Here is a 14,805-nt window from a genome sequence, read left to right as displayed (position 1 = left end):
TGCTGATGTACTTTAAGGCAGTAATTATCTCTGTTTCCACAACTTCCATTTGGAGAGCAGTAGAACATGGTAGGAGTGCACTTTGTAGGTAGGCTTAATTTTTTTTATCAGGTTCTTAGTATTATCTGGTAATATTGACTGTATCAATAAACTGGGTTTTTTCTGTACAAGAGATTGCATTATTCTGAATCTCCACAGGTTTTGACTTCAAAATCCCCTTTGGGCCTTTTCAGTTTTGTCATCATGCAAGTTACTTCTATTTTTGATTTTTAAAAGCCTCAAGTACTGGAAGTTGTCCCACTGAGAGAATAAAGATCCATCCAAAAATCTGCCAACTGAAGGAGAACATTGAGGGATTCAGCCTTACTCACTGTGATCTTTTCTAGATGCCCTGAAGATTACCCAAGCAAGAAATTGAAAATTCATCTTCCTGTTTACCTATTACTGGGCTAATTAATTTTAAGTAAAATTTAAAAAGTGCAGAGAGCCATTATTCCACAAAGTCTCTCTGATGTTGCTGTCGTTGTGCCTTGTGGTGGGGAAGTATTGAAGTGTAGAGAAAAACTGGTTCTTCTTACCTTTTATAACAAAATACCTACAGTTTCCCACAGTGCTTCTGCTTTTCAGTCTGTGTGTGCAATTTAACTCTAGTTTCCCAAGGAAATGTAAGCCTACACAATCATAAAAGGCATTTTGTGAGCTGTAGGGAATGTGTCAGAGGACAGGATGCTCTGCGGATTTCGTGGTGTGGGCAGGGACCTTGAGGCGTGGTGAGGGTGGGGACACCAGCGCCCAGGGAAGGACTGGAAGGGGCTGGCAGGGGAGCTGTGGCCTGAAAGGGATGGGGGGGGACCTGAAGCTGTTGTGCAATGAGTACTGTGGAGACACATCATCCAAGGGGATATGGAAAATCAGACTTAATCAGCTCTGCTTTTCAGGGAGCAGCTTGTTTAAATTTGAGACATAATGTGGGAATTTGGACAGTTTACCTGGGGTTGCAGATGGAGTGAATTCACATGCACATCGGACTGAGTATGTCATTCATGGAGTAATGGTTTATTTTTTTTTAGGAATAAGTGTGTCCTTCAGAGAGGCTCCTATTCATATCTGTCGTGTCCTGGCAGGCCAGCCCCTACTCCAGGCAGCATGACAACAAACTGCCAGAGTGCTTTTCCTTTTTCCTGCCTACAGCAGGAGCCAGGCTTTGTCAGGGAGGTCAGGCTGCCCCAGAGCTGGCTCCAGCAGCATTCCAGGAGCTGGCACACACTGGTGCTGTGGCAGCTGTTCTCTTCTGCACTGAGGCTGGGGCTGTTGAAACCTCGTGTGCTGTAAAAACTAAAAAGGATAGACATACTTTCATGACATTTTGGAGGGTGGCACTGTGTATCCAGTGCTTAAAACAGGTGGGAATGAGACTGTAGGATGGATATCCAGCTGGCAGCAGTCCACAGCCTTCCCTGACACTAGTTTGAACTGATGATAAGTCTTGGCTGGTGCTTTTAAGTTGTTGCAAGTTCTTCTCTCTTCCTTGACCTATTGTTGTGTGTGAACCCAGTCACTTCACCATGAAATATATTAATATCTTACTAAGGAAAATAGAGAGATGCTTCAGTTCTGGGGGTGTGCTGCTTGTAACAGCTTTGTCATGGGGCAGTAGCTTCTGCCCTTTCCAGAAGAGACAGTGGCAGCTCATGTGTCAGGGCACAGTGAACACACTGCAGCAAGGGTGCTCTTCCTGCCTGTCCTTCAGGAACAGAGATCTCTCATCTGATGTTCTTTTTCATACCTTGGGTTTTTCAATGGGTGTTGATGGAACACTGATGAATGCTTCCTTCCTTTTTGCCTGAGTTTACATGCTTAACCAGACCTGTGGCTGGTGCTAATTTTCACTGCTTTGTTAACCCAGAGAAAACGATAGAACTACACTTAAAAACAGATGGTGCCAGGCCTCCAGTAAGAGAGGAGGGAAGGGGAAGTGGTGGCAAAAGGCATGTTTTATGCCCTGGTCTCAGTGCAGAATAGATTGTAACCCGCTGCCTCTGTAAAGCAGAAATTAGATGGAGAAAATGAGCTACGAAACATAAAATTGCATCTCAATTTTTATTTTATTTATCAGGTGCATACTGCTGATTTTTACTACTGCTGTTAACTCTGCTATTTGTTTTGAATTAATGGTGGAATGGGAGATGTCTTCATAACAATAGGAATTGTAGTCTGTGCTATTCTGTCTACAGAGGAAATACATAGGTTTTGTGGCTTGAAAGCAAAGGCATAAAAAATAACAAGATTATACCCTGCCTGCATTAACAGCCAAGGGTTGGAGCTGCAGAGTAGGATTTTCTTCAAATGCAAAGAGCGAGTGTGCCTTGTTGTGGGTGTGAGAGTACCAGCAGCATTCTGGATCTTGGAGTGCAGTGGTGAGATCATGGTTGTCATAAGAGCTATTATCATGATGAGACAATTATTCAGCCTACGCACTGGGAGCCTGTGAGAACTGGCTGATTCTGATTAGTGCTTCTCTTTTTAAAAATTTTTTTGCTGAATAGTGTGTAAGTTGTTAATTTACTGTTCACACAGTTCTTGTGATGCAGTCCCAAATTTGATTTTCATTATCGCTCTGGCTGTAGCCTCTTGCCAGACTACACAGCGACTCAAACTGCAGTTATACTGGATTGTGGCCTCTATAGCTTGAAAGTTTGTTAGTCTGCCTTTATGCAGCCTGTGAATACCCTTCAGAATATACACTGTAACTCTAGAAAGCAGCTCTAAGGCTAAAAATTGAATTTTAATATTTTTCTTGCTTTCTTAAGTATGTAATATATGCTTAGAAGAGATGCATTATCAACCACTCTGATTTCTCTAAGTAGCTGTAATTCTATGCAGTGGTTTTGCAAGTTAATGCCAAAAATGTTGCAATGCCCCTAAAGAGTCCATGTAAAGTCTTGATTTTCTGTGTGCTATCAAACAGAGCATCTTAATGTGTAGGAAGAAAATGGTGCCTAGTACTCCATCATAAAAAGGTTTGGATTGGGCTGGAATGGACCTGAAAGATCATCTCACTCTGACCCTCCTACCGTGGCACGCACTGGTATGAGACTGATGGGTTCCCTGTATTTCCCTGGATGGTCTTTTTAAAAAAATGGGGGTTGTGCTTCCCTTTTTCCAGTCAGTGGGATCTTCACCAGCCTACCACAGCTTCTCGAATATGGTGGGTAGTGGCTTAGGAGCTTCAGCTGCCAGTTCCCTCAGGACCTGCAGTTGGATCTCGTCAGGTCCCATGGACTTGCGCACCTTCGGGTTCCTCGGATGGTCTCAAACAAGATCTCCAGTAGTGGGCAGTTCCTTATTCTCCCAGGCCCTGCCTTTGTCTCCTGGGACTCATGCAGTGCAGCTGGAGCATTTGTTGGTGAAGGCTGAGGCAAAAACCTTGTCAAGTATCTCAGTCTTCTCCATATCCCGGGTAACCTGGTTTCCTGTTTCCTTCCAGTGAAGGCCCACATTTTTCTAAGTCTTCCTTTTATCACCAACATACCTATAGAGGCTTTTCCTGTTGCACTTGATGTTCCTGGCCAGGCTTAGTTCCATCAGGGCTTTAAATTTCCTAACCTGGTTCCTGGATACAATTTCTCTGTATCCTTCCCAGGCTACCAGTCCTTGCTTCCACCCTCTACAGGCTTCATGCTTGAGTTAATCCAGGAACTCCTTGTTCATCCATGCAGACCTCCTGGTGGTTTTGCCTGGCTTCCTCTTGTTGAGATGCATCACTTCCGAGCTTGGAGGAGGTGCTCCTTGAATGTCAACCAGCTTTCCTGAGTCCCTCTTCCCTCTGGAGGCTTTATCCCATGTCTCTCTACCAGGCAGATCCCTGAAGAGGACAAAGTCTGCTCTCCTGAAGACCAGGGCAGCGAGCTTGCTGTGCCCCTCCTTGCTGGCTTTAAGGATTTTGGACTGCATTTTTTTTAGAGTTCTTTAGTGTGCCTGTAACTTAGACCAGGCTTCTCAGCATATTGTATAGTTCTATATAGTTTATTGTGTTTAACTCCTCTTAATTTTTAACCTTATAGAATTAAAGTAGGTTTTTTAAATTCTATTTTTGATACACAGAGAAATACCTTTTTAAGACTTTCAGACTTGCCAGAATAATTCAAACACATCACTGTTCTCTTTTGATTTGGATCTTCATTTGGAGCTCTGCTTCTGATGATGTGAAGCAGGTAATAGTCATAGATTTTTGTGTTAAGAAAATACATTTCTAACTGTCAACCGTACTAAAGTATACAACACTGAAATCAATAAAATAGTTTTGTACTGTCTCAGTAAGGTTGAAGTAAGAACAGACTTTTGGAAGCTGGGATACCCCTTGATCCAGTGCTCATAGGATTGTCATGAGCAGCACAGATGTAAGGATTGCTAAGGGGATCCTAATACGTATTTTACTTGGGAAAGTTGTAAAGTTTCCATTCTGGTCCCTTGCGTGCTGTTGAAGAGGTTCCTTATTGTTAAAAGTCCTCATAATATCTCACCCAAATCTGGTGGCTGCAACTGAAACTTGCTACTCCTCTTACTATCCATAGTAATGGTGGAGAACAGACTATTTTCTTCTGCATTTTGTAAGGTTTTGATGGACTTGAGGACTGTTGCCATGTTCCATCAGTCATCTTTTCTTCAGGCTAAAGGAGGATGTGTTTTACAGACTTCTGATTGCTCTTGTTGTTTCCCAAATATTCATATCTTCCTGGCAGCAGAATAGCAGAAGTCAGTCACAGTATACCTGCAGCTTTGCAAATACTAAATAGAAGAGAAAGATGATTTCACTGTGCAGGCTGTACTTCTGCACTTTACTCTGCTGCTTGTCTTTTGTCCTGTGTTGAACCTGCAAGATTTTATCCCCTGCAGACAATGCTGAAGAACAGTTCTTATTTGCTCTCTAGCCTGTGTAAAAACATTTTCCTCCTTATTTCCACTGCAATTTGTCTGTATTGCATGGGGGTTTTTTCCCCCCCACACCATTCCTCTGGTCTTACTTATCATTTTGGTCTAAACTTTCACTCTTTAACATGCACATGCTTCTTGTAATTTCATGTTTGTATTGATAATAAACTTTTCGTATTGCCCAAATCATTAATAAAACATTGGAGAGAAGCAAATCCAGGACAGACTCTTGCAGAACATCCATCCTTTTTGACAATGAATGTTAATATCTTGTTCCTGAGTTCAGTTACCAGGTCCCTCTTGGATTAATCTAACAATCTTTTCATCAACACCATGTTCCTTACCTTGCTTATGAGAATGTCAGGTACAAGTATTGCTGTTCTCCAGTCTCCAATGCCTGTTGCCTTTCCATGAAATAAAATTAAATTACTTTTATGCGGTTTCCTCTTGACAAATCCAGATTAATTGCAGTTCATCCCAGTAACTTCCAGGTAGTGATAGATTCAGATACAGATATGGGAGGATAGCTAGGACTGGAAATTTAACCAGACCGGTGTACAATTTTATTATCTCCTGGTTTTTTGCGTTTTCTTTCCCCTCCCTGTTCTAGTTTAGTACTAATTTGGTCTTCAACAGTCTTTTGCTATCCTGCCTATTTTCCAGGAAGTCTCAAACCACCCCCCTGCCTCCAAAACGAAACCCAGAACATCAAAAAACTCTAGTGGCTGGAATTTCATCTTAAGCCTATGTAATTCCTGTGTCCTAGCATGAACTGTACAGAGTTATTGTTGTTATGTACCCCTGTTGTTATGCACCTGTTTCAGTACCCTTGGAGCTGTTCTGGGCAACAGTCCTTGTATGTTTTCTTCTCTTCTGCTCTGTGAAGTATTGATTATTTAAAGTTTAGGTTTGTTAAACATTTTAGTTGGAATTTATTCTATCTTTAAAAAGGGAACAGTCCCTTTATCCCTGAACAGAATTTCCGTGTAACGTTCCTCCTTCTCAGCCCCTCCACAAGCCAGTTTAAGATAAATCATAGGAACATAAAAAAATAAAAATTGGAGAGTGATCTTTAGTTTTTATGGAGGTTTGCCTCCAGTCTCCTATGGGTTTGCCTATTTTGGGGGGAAAAATAAAAATCCAGAAGGGCTGGTGTGGGGAGACAGGCAAATGAGCAAGGATGCAGTGCTGGCTGGTATTTGTCTTTGCTAAGAGTGTGTGGATATGCATATCCAAAGTTATTTATTACTAACCACAGATTCAGAGAAGCATTCAGGGTTGTTTTCTGAAAAAGAGGGATTTCAGAGTTAAAGCAATAAAATCTTCACATCTTCAGCTGACAACTTTTTCCTAGAAGTTTAGTGCTGAAATAGGACACAGTGTTCCAGATGAGACCCAAGCAAAGCTGTGTAGGAGAGAGAGAGAGAGAGAGAGATTTCTTTCCTGCGTCTTCCAGGCTGTTACTTTTGTGTTTACATCCCCAGCACATAAACTTGTGTTGATGTACGTTGTTTGCCATGCAACACAAACTCAGCAACTCCCCCTCCAACTTCATCCTCTCCTGTTTGCCCTCTCTCTCTCTAAAGCAGGAGGGCTACATTGCCTCCCACCCTCTATGTACTGTGTGTGCAGCTTACAGGCAGATCTGGACAGGAATTGCCTCTCGCTCTGCTGTTCTGAATAGGGCACTAACATTACCTGGGCTTTCAGGCATCACATCAATGCACCTATTCTGTGATAATTGTAATTATTACACAGGTAAGTGGGTTTTTTTTATATGCCCACTTGCTCTTGCCAGGCCAAGAAAGAACTTGGCCTCCTGTGAGCGTTAATAGCTTTATGTGAAATCTGTGAAGAAACAAAACATTTCTGACTTTTTGTAGTGGCAGTGATGTTTAGATTTTTTATGAATCTTTCATAGTTACCTTTCTTGCTGCAAGGGTTTCTTCCAGCAGGATTTTAGTATCAAAGTACTAATAGCTGGACTTCGTTGTTTGGTTTGGGATTTTTTAGGTTTCGGTTGGGATTTTTTTTCAAGTGAGAGATAATCTCTGTTCCTAAAATTATCCTGAGGGGTTTTTTTAAATATTGGTTGTTATTTTAAGGAAACTGAGAATTTTCACATGCCATTGTTTTAAGTGTAAACGTGTAGATTTTATGACTGGTACATTAATTTACTTACGAGAAAGTGAGAAAAATGTCACCTGAAAAATATGCATTTGATACCCTTCTGCCTCTTTTTATTGATTGCTAATGATTCTGCTTTTTTGCATTTTTTTCCTATAAAAGTCAACTTACTGCTGCATGGAGCATGCAGAACACTTAAAGCACTAAAATCTCACTCGGACAGCATGTTAAGATTTTAATGATTCCCTCACTTAATTATGGAGGCAATCCTTTGGGAATGAGGCAAAGATGGTCATTTCAACATAAGAAAAAGAATAATGAATAATTAAGGAATCTAGTTAAATGAGTTTCTTATGCTGGAGTGGGTTGGAGGTTTCTTTTTCGCTTTTATATTTTCATTTCAAATATTTCCTTAAAGGTTAAGAAATGGTGTGTACACTGGCAGGGACTGGTGTCTTCACTGAAAATTCTGCACTTGGTTTGGCTAAAATGGGAAGTTTGCAGTTAGAGTGAGTAAATATGTCCTCTGTACTTGCTGAGGGAGCCTTGGTCCAGCACTCAAGTGTGGCAGTGATCAGGGAGGGAACTGAAACTGCAGTCTCCTTGTTGGCTCACGTGTACCTGTTGTCCTTGTCTTAGGAGTATTGCATGTTAGTAGTAGATTTTTTACATACGCAGGTAGTTCAGGGATATTAAAAATGAGAAAACCCACCTACCCTACAAACAAGCTGAGAAACCATTTTCCTTCCTTTCTTAAAATTTCTGCGTTTTTGCGCCACAGAAATTCAACCAAAAAGTTTATACTGTTGAAAGCCTTGGGGCAGCTGGGGAATGCTGGAAACTTCCAAGAGCCTTTCTTGTGACCTTTGCAGATGGGTCCTTCGTTACACTCATTCAGCAACTTTTTATTTCAAAATAAAACAAGTAAGCTGCTCCTAATGCACAGAGCTTGGCAACAGGAAAATATGCAGGCACTGGGTCAGTCAGTTGGCAGTGGGTGGGGGAGAATAACCTATTTCAGAAGGTGATAAAGTGCTGGCATTGTCCACAGTTAAAAGTACTTCTCTTTTTGGAGAGGTAGGGAAGGTTGAATGATATTTTCATGATCACAGTATCTTGCTAAGGCAGAGAGGCCTAACGCCCCTGGATGCTCATTGTGCAGTCATTCATGGAAAGGCTCACTTGGTCAAAATTTCTTTGAGCCTGAAGTATACATTTTTGACCCAAACCTAACAAAAATAAATGAATACGAAGTAAAGGGTACTGGAAAGTGATCTACTAACTACAGGCAAAGGTGTTGCATCTATTTGTGACTGGTGCCATCCCACTCTCTGGTAGCTTCATTTGCTTAGGCACATTTGCTTCCTGGCACCTTTGCAGGTTCTGCAGTGGTTTTTAATAAAAGCTTTTTGTGTAGCTTTTATTATGATGAGACTGCTGCTGCTCCAGAAAAGAGACAGCAGGCGGGGACTCAATGCTGAGAAACTTGAAATACCACAAAGACATTTTCTGCTGCTGTTTTGGGTTATTTTTAAACCACTCTGAGACAGGGAGTTTTCCATCAGAGATGAGCAGGGAATAACTCATCTTGTATCTGGGGGACTGGATGACCTGGCAGAGGAGCTTCTGAGAGCCTCCTCCTTGATACCTGCTTTCCTTATGTTGGAGGAAACCCCAGCTCGGGCTCAGTGTTTGCTGGATGTGTGAGCAGATTGCTTTCATGTGTTGGAGCAGAAGTTAACAGATGCAGCAGTGATTAATTGACCACTCATGGTGAAGTTTGTAGCTGAATCATAAAATCCTGATGAATGGCATTTTGCATTTCTTTTTTTGAAGCTCACCAGGACAGGATTGATCCTCCTATCACATCACAGACAGCATTCAATTTCTGCATGTGGGAGTGCAAAGCTGATTCCAACCCTGCCTATTTTTTTACCTCCTGTATATACAGGGGTAGCTTTTCCTGGCTCTCTTGGTGTAATATGCAGATACATCTAAGGAAATTTTGAGATCAGAACTCAGTTTGGTGCCCTGTAGCACCATTCCGCTGACCTCCTGGTCGCCCTACTGGGGCTTGCAGTAGCTAGGAGAGCGTGGTGGACTAGGCAAAGAGAAATAATTAAAGTCGGAATCGGAGGGAAGTTAGTATTCTGAATGTACAGTTTCAGTAGTTCCAAGTGAGGGTTGAAAGCTATGTCACTGTGTTCTAGTGTCAGTCTGGGATAGAACTTCTACCCCTTAAGATGTGTGGAATCAGTTCGATGCCATTTCCTAGGGATCTTCATCAGCATCCCTAAGACGCTGACGCTCTCCATGGGAGTTTCAGCCCTGGTTGTAGTGTGGTCTTTGAATTGCAGGGGAAAAAAAGTACAAAGGCATTTTTCAAAAGTGTGTGCTTGCTACACTTTCAGTGGCTCCCAGTAAATGTAGGGTTTTAGCAATATTCTTCTTGGCAGAGGAAGAATGGGGAGAAAGTTTTTGGTGTGTGTGCTCAGCAACAATTTAGGGGTTATATATCTTTTTCTCACCAGTATTCCTTGCATTGGGTAAGTTTTCTGGGCTGCTCGGCAATTCCATCCACAAACCCACACAAAATCTATCTTGCAATTAGTGTCCCTCTATAAATAAGATACATAGGTACCTTTTTCTTAGTTTGTTATGAGTCAGAGATGAAACTCTTTACACCATCTTCACAGAAGAGTTACTATTAATTTGTCACCGTGAGCTCCCTTTCTCTGTGTAGGCCTCAAACAAAATCAAAACCCTGTTTTGAAAGACAGGGTTGGTGATCTCCAGGTCCTGAGTGCTCTTCAGTCTTCTGAAGTCCTTCCTCCTCTGCCTTTGCATGAGCACATTGTTCCCTTCTCCCAGTTTGTTTGCAGGAGGATTCACCATGCTTGCGTGGTGGCCTGGGACAGCTGAAGATTTATTTCCCCATTTCCCCTGCCCCTGAAACCATGCGAGCCCTGAGTCAGCTTTGAACTGTCTGGATTTACAGTGCAAGTCTTAAGGGCAAACAAAAACCTGTAGTCATTTTCATGCCTCCAGCTTGGAGTTAAAATTCACAGATGTGACAGCCATCCTCATGTTCTGAGTAAGCTGGACCACAGCAGGTGTAACATCATCAGTTAAGCCAAAAAGTGTCATCCCTACATAGGGAAGTAGTAATTTTGCACTTAATTCTACGAGCTCAAAAGTGGCTGCTGCTTTGATCTTGTTTCAGCTCAGAGGGCAGGTGATGTGTCTGGAGAGTGCTTAGTGGAAAACATGTTCTATGATTGTTTTCTGTGTGGGTGTTTCGGGGAGGGGTTGAGGTTTTTTGGGGTGGTTTGGCTTAGTTGTGGTTTTTGTTGTTGTGGTGGTTTGTTTGGGCTTGGGTTTTTGTTTGTTTGCTTGTTTTTGTTTTTACAATTGTTACCATTTCTACCTGAATTTCCAGTAGGAAATTTAAGAAGGGTCATTTAAGAAGTAGTAAGCCTCTGGCCTTTATCACTGCATCCCTGAATTTGTGTCATTTCCAAAGCATTTTTTAAGCCCTTGTGCCCTAAAGAAGTCAATTAAGAAACAGAACATAATTCAGTGCATTTCCACATTTTATACTATAAATTCAAAGAAGTTGAGGGGGTTAGCACTGTAAAAGTGGTGTATAAAGTACAATTTAGGTATTTTCCTGCTCTTTTGTGTAGTGCATGCGTTCCTTTCTGACATGTTTCCCCAGTTTCTCTGGGATTGTTATTGCCAAAATAGAATTCTGCTAGAAGAAGCAGGTGGTGGGAGAAACTCAATGCAACAACACAGAAGAGCCAAGCAAGCCTTAACTTCTCTTATTTTCCATTCATTTACAACTTAGTGGCCTTGATTTTCTGCATGTTTGGAGATGGGTCCATCCTATCCTGGACATCAAATGTGTGAACAGGAGCTAAAAAGTAAAATTAAATGCTAAATAAGCTTTTAGTCTTGTTTGGTACTTTTTGTTTGATTTTGAGACACAAGGCCTGCTAGTCTAACACGTGAGCAGATGAACATTATGAGACTCGTTAGAAAGTTTTTTATGGTAAACTTATTTTCACAAATAATTTTTTTTTTATTTCTTCTACCTTGTATTCTCCCAGAATGTTATTTTCATGAATTGGTTTATTATTTCCAGTAAGTCTTGTTCTTCTTTTTTTTCCCCCTTCTCATTTCTATTGCTTTACTCAACAAAATAATCCAAAGCAGGGCAATAGGGGCATGTGTTCTGCACCAGAAACCTCAGAAATTAAGAATTTAAGAGTAATGTAGTAAGAATTGGATTTCTTTTTCTCCATGTGTTTTCCTTTCCTTTACTCTCTTCTATTTCTAGTCTACCTATAGTGGTCTTTTCATCTTTGGGAAAATGTAGCATACTTTGCTTACCAGTAAAAGTTTTCATAGTGACCTTCTAGCACTGTGTGTGATTATAAACCTTTTTGGATCCATAGTGATCTGAGAAGTGTAAATACTGAATGTTTCTATGGCGTTCCATCTTACCTAAAAACACTTAGATTTTCATAGAGCTATTTTTTGGCATTTTCTCAATAAGCCAATATTTTCATGAGTGTCTTATCTTTTTTTTCTAGGGCTGTATAATTTGTTTAAAAGAACTGTAAAAGTGATAGTACTATCTTTGCTCTATAAGCTGCTGACCAATTGATGAATTAACACCAGTAATTAGACTGTGAACATCTTTTCCCCCTATAACTTGTGGGTTTTTTCCAAATCCATCTCAATGTTATATGCTAATGCTGTTTTGCAGTCTCTTGAATCTAGTTTTAACAGTGGGACTAGCATCTTAAACTAAACCAAATGACACACTTGACTTTCAGGTTGATAAAATCACTTCCAGCCATTATTACTATGACTTTGTGAGCAGATGAAGCTAAGTAGACGTTATCCTTGTGCTAACAGAAAGTGTAAATTTCCCATTGTTCAAGTAAGATACAGTTTATCATTCTTTATCAGGACCCTATGGATTGTGCTGAAACACTCATTGGCATTTCATTAACTTTGTAATTAAGGGTGAAATCAAATAGCTTAATTATTTTAGTGAAGTCTGAAAAGAAGCACTTAATGAAGATTTCCAGTACCCAATTCCCTTGGAGTGAGTTATGACATATCTGGCATGAAAACCTTCACACTTCATCCAGCTTTCATCTGGCAGTGCCCTGTCACCTTCCAGTGAATGGTGCCAGTTCACCATTTCCCCAAAACCAGGAGTTGTACATACACAGTCACTCTTCCACAGAGGTCTGAATCTTTTATTCACACTTCTTTTGTAACCTCTTTTCTGTTTGAGACTATCCCAGCCTATAAGCTACACAAAATCTCCCTAGTTAGTGTCTCTCTAACTATAAGGGATCTTTTTTTTCTTATGCTGATTTTTTTTTTTTAATCATTGCTTTACTAGCTAAAATAGTATTTCTCAAAACCCTAACTTGAAAAGGCATTTTCTCTTTCTGAAATCTAATTCTGGAGGAGTTTGGACTCTCTAGTTGAAGCAAGGATTGTAATCCACATAATAAAAACATCTGCATGTTATGTCCAATTGATTAATTAGCTGAAAAGATCCTCGGGATGAAGCAGTCTTGGCTGACAGATAAAATCCTTCAATTTATGCGTATCTCAAGGGATTGGGTGAGTTCACTTATTATCCTCATTTCTTAGCATTATTCTCATTAATAAAAGCTTGGGCTGCTTTCTACCTTCATAGAATACAACCTGTGCATAAGGTGGCACTTGGGCTTTAAGCTGGATATGTGCATGGTTTTCTCTGTGCCAACATTTTTGAAAGTATGCTTCAAGTATTTTTAACACCTAACACTTGATAATGCATCATTTGTATTTTCATTTAATGAGGTTATTTAGGCATAAATTACAGGCTAGTATGGTTAAAAGGCTTATAGGACGTCACAGGATTAGCCAGCAAGCGGTGAATGACAGCAGCATTCACTTCAAGTGTGGCTCGAATAAAGTTGGTTTCCTAAGGCAAAGACTCATGAGTCTTTCAAATCCAGATGGAAATGTGCTGGGAATAAGAGGGATCCACCTCTATTGAACTTTGTTGAATCCACTTTCAGTTCTGGTTCTGCTGTATTTTCTAAGCACTTCTGTGCTAATAACTGCGTTATGTCAGACAGGGGAACTAACATCAACTTTATTTTACAGACAGAGAACTGACTTTCCAAGAGGATAACTGCCAAGGTCCTGCAGCCAGCTTGCAGGCTAGAAAGTGAAGCTTTGGGTGCTTTTTCTTTGCCTTTTTTTATTTTATTTTTTTTAATAGGCACGAGGCAGTCTTCCATTTCCCGCCAAAACTTGATAGTTTGGCCACCGTCCTTCTTGAAGTACCTTCTTCAGCCCCCATAAATCAGCAGCCTGGCTAGCTCCTCTCTCTAGTAGGGCTCCTGTGCTAGAGCAGAGTCTCCTCACTGCTGCCGTGGGCTTCCTTGGAGAGCTGGGCCAAAATCCAGGTGCCTGCCTGAGAGTGGCCTTTGACAGCTTGCAGTTGTGCCTTGCAGTTCAAAGCATCTCTGGGGCGTACTCTTTGCATCTCTAGAAACGTGTTTACTCAAGTCTCTGCAGAACATCAAGAAGTGGGAATTTGCTGCTTCCAGTTCAAAACCAGGCATTGCCCAAGGGCAGCACTCCTCTTCCCACAGCTTTCCAAAGTGGCATTATATGAGGCTTCAGAGGTCTTTCAGTGGTGGAGGGGGAGTATGGAGAGGTACATGCTGGTGTATAGGTTTTATAGGTGGTGTATAGGAGCTTTGGATGCACACAGAAACCTGTGATTTTACTGCAGCAGGAAGAAAAATCCCTAAGGTCACATAACTGTGGCCTCCATCCTTGGGCATTTCTTTAAAGTCACTCCAAAAAAAATCAACTTTTTAAACCCAGTTTCCTAGCCTGGGAACAGGAGACAGGCAGTGCACTATGTACTGCCTTTTCGACAACATATGATGTGTTCAAAGCAGTTTCTGTTTTGGAGGTTTAAAATACTATTTTTCTTTTAGCCATGTTATGTGAAAACTCTAAAGCATGTTGCTTGCTGGGCCTCAGCAACGAGAATTCAGAAAATGTCTCTCAAGTTCAGGGGAAGAATATTTACAACCGTGTGAGACATCTCTGGGTTTTATGTTGCGCTGAGAAGATGCAGCCTGATTTGGCTAGTTGCACTTCGAATTTAAATTTAACTTCATTTTTACAACAGAATCTGATTTTTTTCCTTCTGGAAAGAAGTGCTAATACCATGTGAAATACTCTGGTTTCACTTGGAGAGACTTTGGGGTTTTATCTGAAAGAGATTAGACTGCTAATCTTCATTACAGTGAAACATGCTACTAGGAACAATGGGAAAGGTTAAAAACAGCAGTCTTGAGGCAAGCTGCTGATTGTTCATATTTGTGCAGAAAAATATGGTTCCATATTTACTAGATGCTTGCTCTGTGTTCATCCTAGTAAAAGATCCTCCTGCGGGCCTTAATACTGCTGCTATTTTACCTCCCATAATGAATATTCAAAAGCTGCAGTCATTGAGGACTCAGGTGGCAAAAATAGTAAGATGATTGAAGCAAGCCTTGACATAAAAGCCTAAAAGTACATTTCCAACTACGTGGAAATAGTGCCGATTTCCCTTTCTGACCACGTAAATGAACGGTGCCAGAAAATCTCCCATGAATTTAATGCCTGTTTCACACACCAGTGTGATTGCATCTTTCTTTCAGTATG

The 14,805-nt window shown here is 40.9% G+C and overlaps 1 protein-coding gene across 2 annotated transcripts in view; it reads left to right on the top strand.

Moving 5' to 3' along the window:
* ANK3 (ankyrin 3) overlaps positions 1-14,805 on the top strand; it is a 345,762-nt gene that overhangs the window by 134,735 nt on the left and 196,222 nt on the right. The window lies entirely within an intron of this gene.

Source organism: Corvus kubaryi, unplaced genomic scaffold (assembly GCF_017639235.1).
Source record: "Corvus kubaryi isolate FWS band 111438036 unplaced genomic scaffold, C.kubaryi_AGA036_p1.0 37357, whole genome shotgun sequence".
Classification (NCBI taxonomy): Eukaryota; Metazoa; Chordata; class Aves; order Passeriformes; family Corvidae; genus Corvus; species Corvus kubaryi.
The sequence above is the reverse complement of the archived record's forward strand: the minus strand, read 5'-3'. Positions and strand labels throughout refer to the sequence as shown.